Source organism: Camellia sinensis, chromosome 1 (assembly GCF_055761805.1).
Source record: "Camellia sinensis isolate YWXY chromosome 1, ASM5576180v1, whole genome shotgun sequence".
Taxonomy (NCBI): domain Eukaryota; kingdom Viridiplantae; phylum Streptophyta; class Magnoliopsida; order Ericales; family Theaceae; genus Camellia; species Camellia sinensis.
Window position 1 is genome coordinate 64,498,014 of NC_138961.1, and position 12,449 is coordinate 64,510,462.

Below are 12,449 nucleotides of genomic sequence, written 5' to 3' on the forward strand. Positions count from 1 at the left end.
CTTTCGTTTCTTGATTTTTGAAGCATGTTCCACCACATTTGCCTTAGACCCCATAGGATGCTTACCAGCCCGCTTTTCAGAATTGCGGTTGTCCTCCTCAATCCTCAAACGCACAATTAATTCTTCTAAAGACATTTATTTGCGCTTGTATTTGAGGTAGTTCTTGAAATCCTTCCAGCCTTATGGTAATTTCTCAATTAAGGCTGCAACTTGGAAGGATTCACTGAGAGACATGCCTTCTGTGTGAATGTCATGCAGAATGAGTTGGCGATCTTGAACTTGGCTGATCACAATTTTAGAATCAACATTACAAAATCCAGGAATTTGCCAACCACAAATTTCTTTGAGCCGGCATCTTCTGTTTTGTATTTTTTCTCCAAAGACTCCGAAAGTTCCTTTGCTGTCTTGATAGGACCGTAGATGTTGTATAATGTGTTGTCAAGTCCGTTCAAGATGTAGTTCCGGCAAAGGAAATCGGCGTGTTTCCAAGCATCGACCGCATCAACCACTTGCCGGTCGGTTTCATCTTTTTTCAAAATAGGAGCATCCTCACGGAGGAAGCGAGCCAGGTTAAGTGTTGTAAGATAGAACAACATTTTCTGTTGCCATATTTTAAAATCAGTTCCTGAGAACTTTTCTGGCTTCTCACCGTGATTTACCGGTACTGTCACAACAAGAGATGGGGTTGGCGCAATTGCAGCCACCACAGTAGTACTTGTTTGAGCATTTGTTTCAGTAGCCAAGAATTCTAAATTTTAAACAAAATTTTAATTAGAATTTATACTACACAGAAAGTTAATCCAAATTCACAGAATTAAATTCTGTAAAAATAAAAGAAACAAAAATGTAACTTTTATTTTTCAATTAATTTGGAAATAAAATAAAATTTTATTAAACCAAATTAATTCCACACAGAAAATTAAATTTCTGTAATACTTCAATAATTAAAAAACTGAAACAGATTTTTAATTAATGAACACTCAGAAAATAATTTCTAAAAACCAAAATTAATTTCTGACAAAATTTCACATATAAATATTCTGAATTGTTAATGACACCAGTATATTACCACTAGTTGTCAAAGAAAATAGACAGTATATTACTACTATCTGTCAAATAGAATATAATCACTAATTGTTTTTCCAACCAAAATATTATTTTGTAAATCCACAGAAAATAATTTTGCTTTTAAAAAGAAGAAAGAGAAAGAGAAACAAACGAAAAATTTTGTAAACAGAATAATTTGAACCTGTCTTAAGATTGTTGGAACAATCTTCTGTGTAAATAAAATAAATTGAAACAAAACTAAACAAATAAATAAATAACGTACCGAATTTATTTATCGAACCGAATAGAAAAAAATCAAAGACCAAGTCAAGTGTGACACTCTGTCCTTAAGACAGATTCGCCCCGTTTCGGTGCTTACGGTTGAGTGGCGTCTATCTCTCAAGATACAATGATCTTCAAAAATTTGTAGTAGCACTCCAAACAAATTTTTCTGGCGAACTAGAACCTTATGTTCTTATACTCTCTTTATTTTTCTCTAAATAACTAATATGAAGAATAATGTAAATAAATAAAATCTGGACAACAAGAACAATATTTCAGACTGATTTTATGGATGATCCCGACTGCTGGAAATTGGTTATATTTATAGGCAAAAATTTGACCCAAACAGGTGCTGTAAGGAATCCGAACAGGTATGAACCTATTTGAATAGGTACCATTTTGTTTCAAACAGATATAGTTTGAAATTCAAACAAATTCACAGCAGTTACATAACTGAATCTGTCTGAAAACAATCTAGAACTACTAGACAGTTTCGGTAGTTAACCTGTTCAAAAATTGAATCTGTTGAGGAATGAGGAAGAGACACAAAGTTTGGAAAAATTTTGAATTTCAAATTCAAATTTGGAATTAAATTCCCGCAATAATTTTTGAAATAAATTCAAAAGAATTTTGTTCAAAAAATTAATATTAAAACTGACCCGACCCATAACCCACACCCGCGCCCGGCACAGCCGGACGGCCAGCGGCGCTCGTGTGTGTGGTGGTTTGGGCTAAGGTTCACTTTGTCCATAACTCCTCCCTTCTACAAACTTGGGGTACCCCTTGGGGCCCAACCCAAGTGTTGTAGGCTAGAGCTTATATACTCAACAAAACTTTCTTAAAATTTCAATATGGGACAAGCCTCACAAGGAAACCCACATTTAAAACTTAAATGTTCAATTCCACGAACCCGAAAACGACGTCAATTTCCTATTCACTCATAAATGGTTTTGACGTATCGTCTTCACCGTGTGACTTGCCATGCGGCAAGGAACACATCACCTTTTCGGACCCAATCCAAAAGATATTTGGGGCCCACTCAATTTTGGGCTCAAAGTCGGCCCAAAATAAGCCTTATAAACCAAATTTTCCAACATCACATTCATGTTTTTAATTTATTTTCTATACTTTTCATTGATTGTAATTTCCCAATAAAATTCAGCAAACAACCCTTCTTTCCAAAGAAATCCCAGAATCCAGACTGGAAGCAGGCTACAATGTAAAGCTCTAAACTATTATTTGATATCACTAACACCAACAGAAAATGATATCATCATCACCACAACTCATGCCAATTACTATATAAAATTAGCAGTAACTCAAAACAAGCTGATGTTCCTCCATAAATGCTAGCCACGTACCATACCACCAAGTCTATTAAAACTCAAATCAACGACTGAATTACAATCTAGACTATAACCATGAAGTAGAATAATTTAGAAGCTAGAGGACAAATTTTTCACCACCAACCGAAGCACGATGGGGATTTCACTCATAGATCCATGGATGAAGGCTGCTCTGCCAGTTTACAGTGCCATCAGGGAATCACAATGCGATCTCTTTCCTAGCACTCTCAACCGAATTACTTCCATGAATGACATTCTTGTAATTAAATGGAAAGAGGGAAAAGAAAAAAAAAAACAACAAATATAAGATTTTGAGACCTCCAAAACAATGAATCTGATCAAGCACCGGAACTATCAAATAAGCAAACCATATAAAGTATATAACTCCAACAGCATGAGCAATATCTGGTCGGATAATTACCATTGCATACATTAAACTCCCTACTGCAGAAGAGTAGGGAATTGCCTCCATCTCTTCTCTTTCTTTCATAGATGAGGGACAAGAACTCTTGCTCAGCTTGAAATGATTAGCCAACGGAGTACTGACTGGCTTGGCATCTTTCATGTTAAACTTTTCAAGCACCCGTTCAACATACTTTTCCTATGACAACCACAACTTCTTGGCTTTCCTGTCACGTATAATTTTTATACCCAAAATTTGCTGTGCAAGGCCTAGGTCCTTCATGTCAACGGACTGTGATAACTTCTTCTCCAGTGATCTGATTGCTGTGGCATCCTATTTGACAATCAGCATGTCATCAACATAGAGCAAGAATATGATAAAGTTTCCACCAGGAAATTTCATGACATATACACACCTATCTGTAGCAGTCCTCTTGTACTCATGACCCACCATGAATGAGTCAAACTTCTTATACGACTGTCTCGGCGCTCGTTTGAGGGCATAGAGACTCTTCTTCAATTTACAGACTAGGTTTTCTTTCCCTTTTATTTCAAAGCCTCTTGGTTGCTCTATGTAAATTTCTCCCTCCAAATTACCATGGAGAAATGCCGTCTTCACATCCATTTGTTAAAATTCCAAATCCAAACTGGCCGCTAGTCCCAAACCTACTTGAATGGATGTCATTTTCACAACTGGTGAAAAGATTTCATCAAAATCAATACCTTTCTTCTGCCCAAAACCTTTGACAACCAATCGAGCCTTATAGTTGACTAGCTTTCCGCTGCCATCTTTCTTCATCTTGAACACCCATTTATTCTTCAGTGCTTTTTGACCCTGGGGAAGTTTTATCAAATCATAAGTTTGATTTTTTTGCAAGGATTGTATCTCTTCTTGCTTAGCTTACTGCCAGCTACTCTTCTCCTTATGATTCTGAGCTTCTTGAAAACTTTATGGCTCCCCCTCATCAGTAAGCAAAATATACTCAGAAACAGGGTATTTTGACAACAGCTTAGGCACTCTTGTTGATCTTTGTAACTGTAGACCAACAGTCTCTGGCGAAGAGGGTTGTGGCCCCCCCTACTCAACATCCTCTTCTTCTTCTGGAAATCCATCCTGCAACACTACATCATTGGCTATATGCTGCGATAGCTCTTCTTCATCAGTGGCATGTTGTGATAGTGTAGGATTCAGAACAATTTCTGAAACTTCATCAACTTTAGGTTTGGTTGGTTGCCTAACGTTTTCTAAGGTTTGGTCTTCTTGAAACACCACATCTCGGCTTTGAATGACCTTCTTGTTTTTCAGATCCCACAATCTGCATCCAAATTGTTCATCTCCATAACCAATAAAAATGCACAGGGTCGCTTTATCATCTAGTTTCTACCTGTGCTCTTTGGATACATGTGCAAATGCTTTGCCATTTTGAGCATACATCTAACCTTCTCCACAATGGTCCGAATCATTCTCTCAGCTATACCATTGTGTTGTGGGGTTCCAAGAACAGTCTTCTCATACCAGATGTCGCGAGTAGCACAGTAGGCTTCAAACTCCTCTGACGTGTACTCGCATCCATTGTCTGTTCGGAGACACTTCAACTTCTTTCTGGTCTCCCTTTTTACCAAAGCATGGAATGTTTGAAAATGGTAGAACACCTCAGCTTTGGTCTTTAGGATATAAACCCATACCTTTCGTGATGCGTCATCAATAAACATCAGGAAGTATTTTCTGCTACCCAAAGATTCCACTTCTATGGGACCGCATACATCAGAGTATACTCTGCTCAACAACTCTGATTGTCTTCTAGATGATGAATGGAAGGCAACTCTATGATGCTTTCCAAATAAGCAATTGTCATAAGGGTTCAATTTCGCATCTTTGGCAAAGAAAATAAAAGACTTCTTTCCCAGAATCTGCAACCCTTTCTTACTCATGTAACCCAGCCTTTTACGCCACAAATTTGGTGATGCCTCATCTTCTGTTGCGTTGAGGCTATCTGAAATCACGTTCACATGAGTCTTGTACAACGTACCATCTACTTGTCCTCTGGCTACCACTAGAGATCCCTTGAATTTCCACATGCCTTTGCCGAAGTAGTTCTCATAGCCTTGTCGATCTAAGGCTATCCCTAAAATAAGATTCAAGCGTAAATTAGGAACATGCCCGACATCTTTCAACATCATCGTGCACCCAACTTTTGTTTGGATGCGAGCATCAGCGATTCCCATAATCTTCGAAAAACTGGAGTTACCCATCTTCACTGTACCAAAATCTCTAGCTTGGTACGTAATGAAGAACTTCTTCAGGGGTGTAGCCTGGTAGGAAGCTATTGTATCTACCACTCACTCGGTGTCGTTGTCTGATATATGGAGGCATTCTTCTTCTTCAACAGAGAATAATGCAATATCCTCTGAGACAGTAACTGCAGTGGTCCCATGTGACCCTTTCTTCAAGGCATAGCAATATTTCTTTTTGTGACCCTCCTGGCCACAATGGTAACACTTGAACCTTGGTCGGCTCTTACCTTCTCTAGACTTTCCTCTGTCTTGAGATCTTCCTCTGCTGCGTCTTCTACTTTTGCTTCTTCCCCTGCCTCTGCCTCTACCTTTATTTTCTGTAACGAGGGCATGAGACTGATCTCCACCCATGTCTTTCTTCCTTGCCTCTTCACCAAATAAAGCATCCATGACCATGTTCCTGGTCAGTCTTCCTTCAGGTGCAAAGTTGCTGAGGGACACCACCGATGTCTTCCAACTATCTGGCAAGGAGCTGAACACCAATAGGGTCTGCATCTTATCATCCAGCTCCATTTTGACAATTGCTAGTTGGTTCACACGAATTTTGGAACTCACTGGTGTGTTCTGCAACAGAGACACCACATTTCAGCTTCAAATTTATGAGCCTTCTCATTAAGAGGGCTTTATTTCAAGTATTCTACGACTGGTACAAGCCTTCTAATTTTGTCCAAAGAGCATAGACATCAATTTCTTAAGCGACATGAAAAAGACACTATGATCGATCCATTGTCTAATATCACCAATGGTCTTTCAATTCTTCCACTTCCAGTCTTCATCATTCTCCGCAGCTGGTTTAACTCCATTAAGCTCAATGGGGTGAAACAAATCTTGGCAGTATAAGACATCCTCCATTCTGGGCTTCCTAATTGCATAGTTGAAAGCATTCAGCTTGATCATGGATCCCGAAGTCAATATTGATTCCTCCATCAATAATTGTCTCTACAAAAATTTATCTCTATCTGAAAAATCAGACTTCACCGTTGAGTCCAAACTGGTCAAATTACCCAGAAAAGCACTTTGGATTGCCAAAATAAAAAATGCAAATTTTTGAAATTTGATTTGTAAAATCTAACTGTATGGATGTGTCCGGAATATTTCAAATAGTTAGAAAGCACTATTAGATCATCAAAAACGAACTTCAAATGGCTCAGATCTAGCCAAAAATAGTTTAACGTTTCAGATCGTCGAAATCTGGAGCATCTACGAAGCACCAGATAATTACTCCAGATTAGTTGACGTCATCGGCTTAGGCGGCTCGGTTTCGGCTCGGCTTTAGTGGATTTTGAAGAAGAAAAAAAAAATCGTTGCCAAAGAATTTTAAGCCCTTGACTTCCCACACCAATACCTGAGCTTTACCCACTCTGCCAACAAAAGACTTGTGTTTTGTATCTTCACCAATAAATATTTATTACATAAACAATAGAAGGGTCATCTTCAACTTCAACTTCTTCATCGGACTGAACTTTTTGGCAATCCTTCGACGAGTTTCCGGCGACACCTGTGAGAGCGCGTAGATAATCTTCTTAGATTGATTTTTCTGGGCCTGGAATGCTCTCGTCGAGATAGCCCTTCTGGTGTACTCAAAGCGTGATTTCTAGTAACTCAAAAATTTCAGTGTCGAAGAAAAACACTCTGTTTTTCTGAAACTCGCTCATCTTGACTCTGATACCACTTGTTAGGATTAAAACACACCCAGAAAATGATCAACAAGCAATCACACACGCAAATGGACACAAATATTTACGTTGTTTGGCCCAATGTCTATGTCTACGGGAGAAAGAGATAAAGCTTCACTATGATCAAAAACAAATAGAAAATAGAGGAGGAGGAATGTCACTCTCTCAACTCAACTCACAGATCATACACTTCTCACAACTCTCACTTTTCTTCACTCTTGATCTCTCTCCTTACAATCTCAGCTCACTGCTCTTCCATTTATACACAAACGGAAGAGCTGCTTGCCAACAACTAACTACCAAAATAAATGGAGAGCTATCAATACAACCACTCTACAACGGTATAGCTCGGCTGAATGTCTCCAAAATTTCTAGCCCAAACCTACAGTCACCATTTTTGACTTCTAACTTCACATGGTGTGGAATGCTCAACACTCTCCTATGATTTTAATAATTATATTATTTTTTTTAAAAATTATTATTAAGATTTCCTCAATCTATTAAGTTCATACAAAACGGCATTAGTTGGGTATGAAAATGATCATATCATCCTTTGATTTGCCCGTGAAAAAACGAATAACCATAAACCAAGAAGTCTCATTCATTATCAACATAGATAAAATATACCAACCACTCCTAAGATTTTGCATATATATTATTATGAGTAAATTATAAATACATCCCTTGAAGTTTGCTAAAAGTACAGATTGCCCCTATGATTTGAAAAATTACAAATACCCCCTTGTTAGAATTTTTTAACAGAATTAACTAAAAAAATAAAATTCATAATTGTTCTCCTATACAATAATAAAATTACTTAAATTATTAATTGAAACATATTTCTAACATCATTAAAAATTATTAATTGACTTGTTGATTTATTAATAAAATTGGTGATTTGTTATGAAATTAGAAACCTCAGGGGAAGGAATGTAATTTCTAGAACTACAGGAGGTGATTCGTATTTTAATCAAACCTATAATTTACCCTACTATTAAATATCCATACATATTTTAGCATTATTTTTATAAATTCTTAAATTTCATGCAATCTTAAATAAAATCATTAAATTATTAAGATATTATTAAAACATTTAATTAAAAAAATTTAATTTTTATTGATAAAATAGTTAAAAATAAACAATCTTTCTAAAATTAATATTAGATAACATCCTAATAATTTAATATAAAACTTGTTTCACACTGCATAAACAATGTAAAACTTATCATTTTAAGTAACATATTTATTATTTGAATTTTTTTTTAAAATTTAAAATAAATGGATTAATTTTTGTCCCAACAATTTGCATCACTTATTTAAAACAATTTGTCCCAACAATATGTAAAACAATTATTATTTTATCTTTTATCAATGATATATTATTCTCAAATTTTAATTTTTGTCTTTGAGTCATCAAACTTCTAATCGATGCATTTTTTTTATTAAAAAAAGCAAGTTAATATTTCTTACATGATTAAAAAAAATAAAAAATAAATATAGAAGTAAAAAAAATCTTACCTCTCTTGAAATTTCTGACAATTAAACCAAACTCATTCATTATCAACATTAATCTTAACCTTAAATGCACAAATATTTAATTTATATATATATATATATATGAAATTATTATTCATTTTTCATAACTTTTCAAAATATAAAAGTAACTTCTTGACTCTATTTTTTTTTTCACAACAAGTTTTTGAACTTTTAAATATAAAAAAATAAATAAATAAATTCAACCATTAATGAAGGTTAAAATTTAATTTTAAGATTTAATTTAATAAAAATAGTTTAAATGAAATAAATAAAGATGGAGAAATATATTTTAAGTATCATACATAACAAATTAATTGAGTATTTTATTATTCTTAAATAGTTTATCTATTCACGTAAAGATTAATTTTAATTTTAAGTATAAGAAATGACAAATTGTTTGAATTGTTTATCATTCTCAAATGATTTCTTAATCCTACATTCTCTATCAACTAATTTTAATTTCTTGTGAGATGATTAGATTTTTTTTTTTTTTTCACTTCTATATGTATTTTTTAAATTGTTTTAATCATGTAAGAAATATTAACCTGTGTTTTTTAAGGGATTTTTTTTGAGGTTCCTATTATTACAATTTTAGGAGATCAAGGACACTCCAAACTTTCATACTATCTCAGGTCCATCAAAAACATGAGGCTCTTCCCTCCAAAATTATTGGACCAAAATATCCTTACGTTTTACATTCAATCTAACGTCTTTCACTTTTTGAAAATTTTTAAAACTTAAAAATTCAATAACTTTTGATTTAGATGTCCATTTTCAACAAAAAATTATATTTATGAAATGCTCTCTTTGAGAACTAGCAAACAAGATTCATAATGAATATGAAATTCAGAAGAAAAAAAATTGAAAAAATTTCACTAAGTTAGAAATCAACATGAAAGTAAATTTCTCTAAATATATTTGCAGATAAATTTCAGAAAAAGTCAAATGTGTTAGAGAAAATCAACATGAAAGTAAATTTCTCTAACTACATTTGCAGGAAAATTTTAAAGAAAAATTAAATGTGTTAGAAAAAATCAATATGCAAGTAAATTTCTTTGACTACATTTGTAGAGAAATTTCAGGAAAAAAAAAAATCAAATGAGTTCGAGAAAATCAACATGCAAATCAATTCTTGGCTACGTTTGCAGAAAAATTTCAGAGAAAACTCAAATGTGTTAGAAAAAAAAAAATCAATATGCAAGTAAATTTCTCTGACTATATTTGTAGAGAAAATTCAAAGAAAATCTAACATGACATAGAAATTTTAGATATAGGTCCAGTGAAATTTCAAATTGCAAGTGTGTGATGACCAAAGAAAATGAATATAACATAGAAATTTTAGATATAGGTCCAGTGAAATTTCTCTGGTATGTGTCTAGTGAAATTTCAAAAAAATTCTCTTTACGAATAAATTTCTCTGGTATAAGTCCAGTGAAATTTTATACAAATTTTTCACAAATTACTCTATGAACAAAATTCAGATGAATTTAACTAGTATAGGTCCAAAGAAATTTCAGCAAAAGGTCTCGTGAAATTTATCTAGTATAGGTCTACAGAAATTTTAACAGGTTCTCCAAATTCTTCTAGATTCATGAGTTTATTGTTGTCCATGATTACCTACTCCTTATTCTTCAACAAATAAATCAAGGACCCATCCTCATGATAGTGGATGAGGTCAACGAGGCGAACGTGGCTACGAAGGTGATAAAGGGGGTTCGAAACTTGGCATTGAAGACATAGACAAAGCCATCGTCGGAACGAAAGGAGGGGAGGTGGCAGTGTCGGAGAATGGGGAGATAATGGAATTGGATTCTAGGGTTTGGAAAGAAAAGAGTGTGAGGTGGTAGAGAGATTCAAATCTGTAGAAAGAGAAAAGATAATTGAAGAAAAATAGAAAGACAATGCCAGAATAGAAACTAATGGCTGCGATAGGCAAAGGTGACGATGTCAGAGAGTAAGGAGATAGTAGATTTGGGTTTTAGGGTTTGGGAAGAGAGAGATCACAGACATGGATGAGAGAGAAAGAGAAAAGAGAGACCCAAATATGTAGCAAAAGAATTGTAAGGATAAAGTTTTTTTTTTTTTTTTTTTTTTTGAGTAAGATAGAAGTAAAGAATGTGAGAGACCTTATTTAATAGGGGGGGAAAAAATTTATGGATCTCTCCTACTTCCTAAAGTTAGATTGGAATGTTAGACTAATTTTCTCTTCTTTTTTTTTTAAATATGCATCGACTAGAAGTTTAATGACTTAAAGATAAAAATTAAAATTTGAGAATAATAATTTTTTTACACGCAAATAAATAAGTAATGCAAATTGTCAGGAAAGAAAAATAAATCCATTTATTTCAACTTAAAAAAAAAATCAAATAATAAAGGGGAATTTTTTTTAGAGTCCTTGGTATGAAGGTTTTATAGGATAAAGGACATGCAATATTTTTATAGTGGTTGGGGTTTCTTCTAGAAAAATTTCAGTCTGGAGAAACTTTGATCAAAAAAAAAATTTTAATCTAGAGAAATTTTAAAACATAGTGAAATTTCTTTGATTTGCTCAATTTCTCTGATTTTCTCTATGTCTTCAGATTTTCTTTGTATTTTGAAATTTCTCTGATTTGCTCACAATTTCACTGTGTTTTGATCAATTTATGAGAGAGAAAGTAAAATCTAAGAGAGAGAGAGAGAGAGAGAGAGAGGTATGATATATAGAGGGACCTTGGATTACAAAAAATTACTGTGGACCTCTCATATTACTAAAAGTTTGAGAGAGATGTTAAACTAAATACCTCAATAATAATAATGATAAATTTTATATTGTTTATGTAGTGTGGAATAAATCTTATATTAAATTATTAGGATATTATTTAATATTAATTTTAGAGAGATTGTTTATTTTTAAGTATTTTATAAATGAAAATTAAATTTTTTCCATTAAATAATTTAATAATGTCTTGACAATTTAAGGGTTTTATTTAATATTGCATAAAATTTAAGAATTTTATTAAATAATGCTAAAATATGTATGGATGTTTAATAATATTATGCAAAACTTCAAGAAGGTAAATAAAATTTTTCATTTGAATACATAAGGTAATGGGCACTTTCATCATTTTTAATATAGCATGACATTAGCAAAATATGTTAAATAGCCTAACAAAAGGTAACAGTGGGAGAATCTTGATAATAGTTTCAAATGTAAGAGATGTTAGTGTAATTATTGAAATTATAAGGGAGGCATGTAATTGTCAATAACTTCAGAGGAAGTAACTGTAATTTTTAACTTATTCTCTTTTTAATGATTTTAAAAACTTTATCTAGAGAAACTAATGATGTCTACAGACACAAATGAGATCCTTTTTTCTTTTTCTTTTTTTATTTATGAGAACACATACCTATTGACCCGCTTAAAGTGTAAAATAGACAAATAATTTGAAATGAAGAGAGTAATTCGTTTGTACATGTCTGAAAATAATTTTAAAATTTTTATATATTGATTTAATAACTTTGAATATTTGAGATAAGATATATGACTGTTAATATTTTGGGACATAAAGTTAAAAATACGAGAATAGAAAATTCTTATAATAACCAAGATCAATTCAGACTTTTAATGTAATGATTGTATATATAGTACCATTTTATAATATAAAGTTGTGAGTTTAATTATTATGAAAAAAAAAAATTGATTTCTTTTATGACATTATTATTCTTTCCATGTTTGGGCTATGCTTGGTGGTGTATTATTGGACTGGCTATGATTGTTAAACTTGGTCTACCTCATATTTGTAATTAATAAAATAATAATATAGACATTTTTAATAGTTGTGTAACACCACAATAGAGGGGTATATTCTTTATTTCTTTCTTTGTT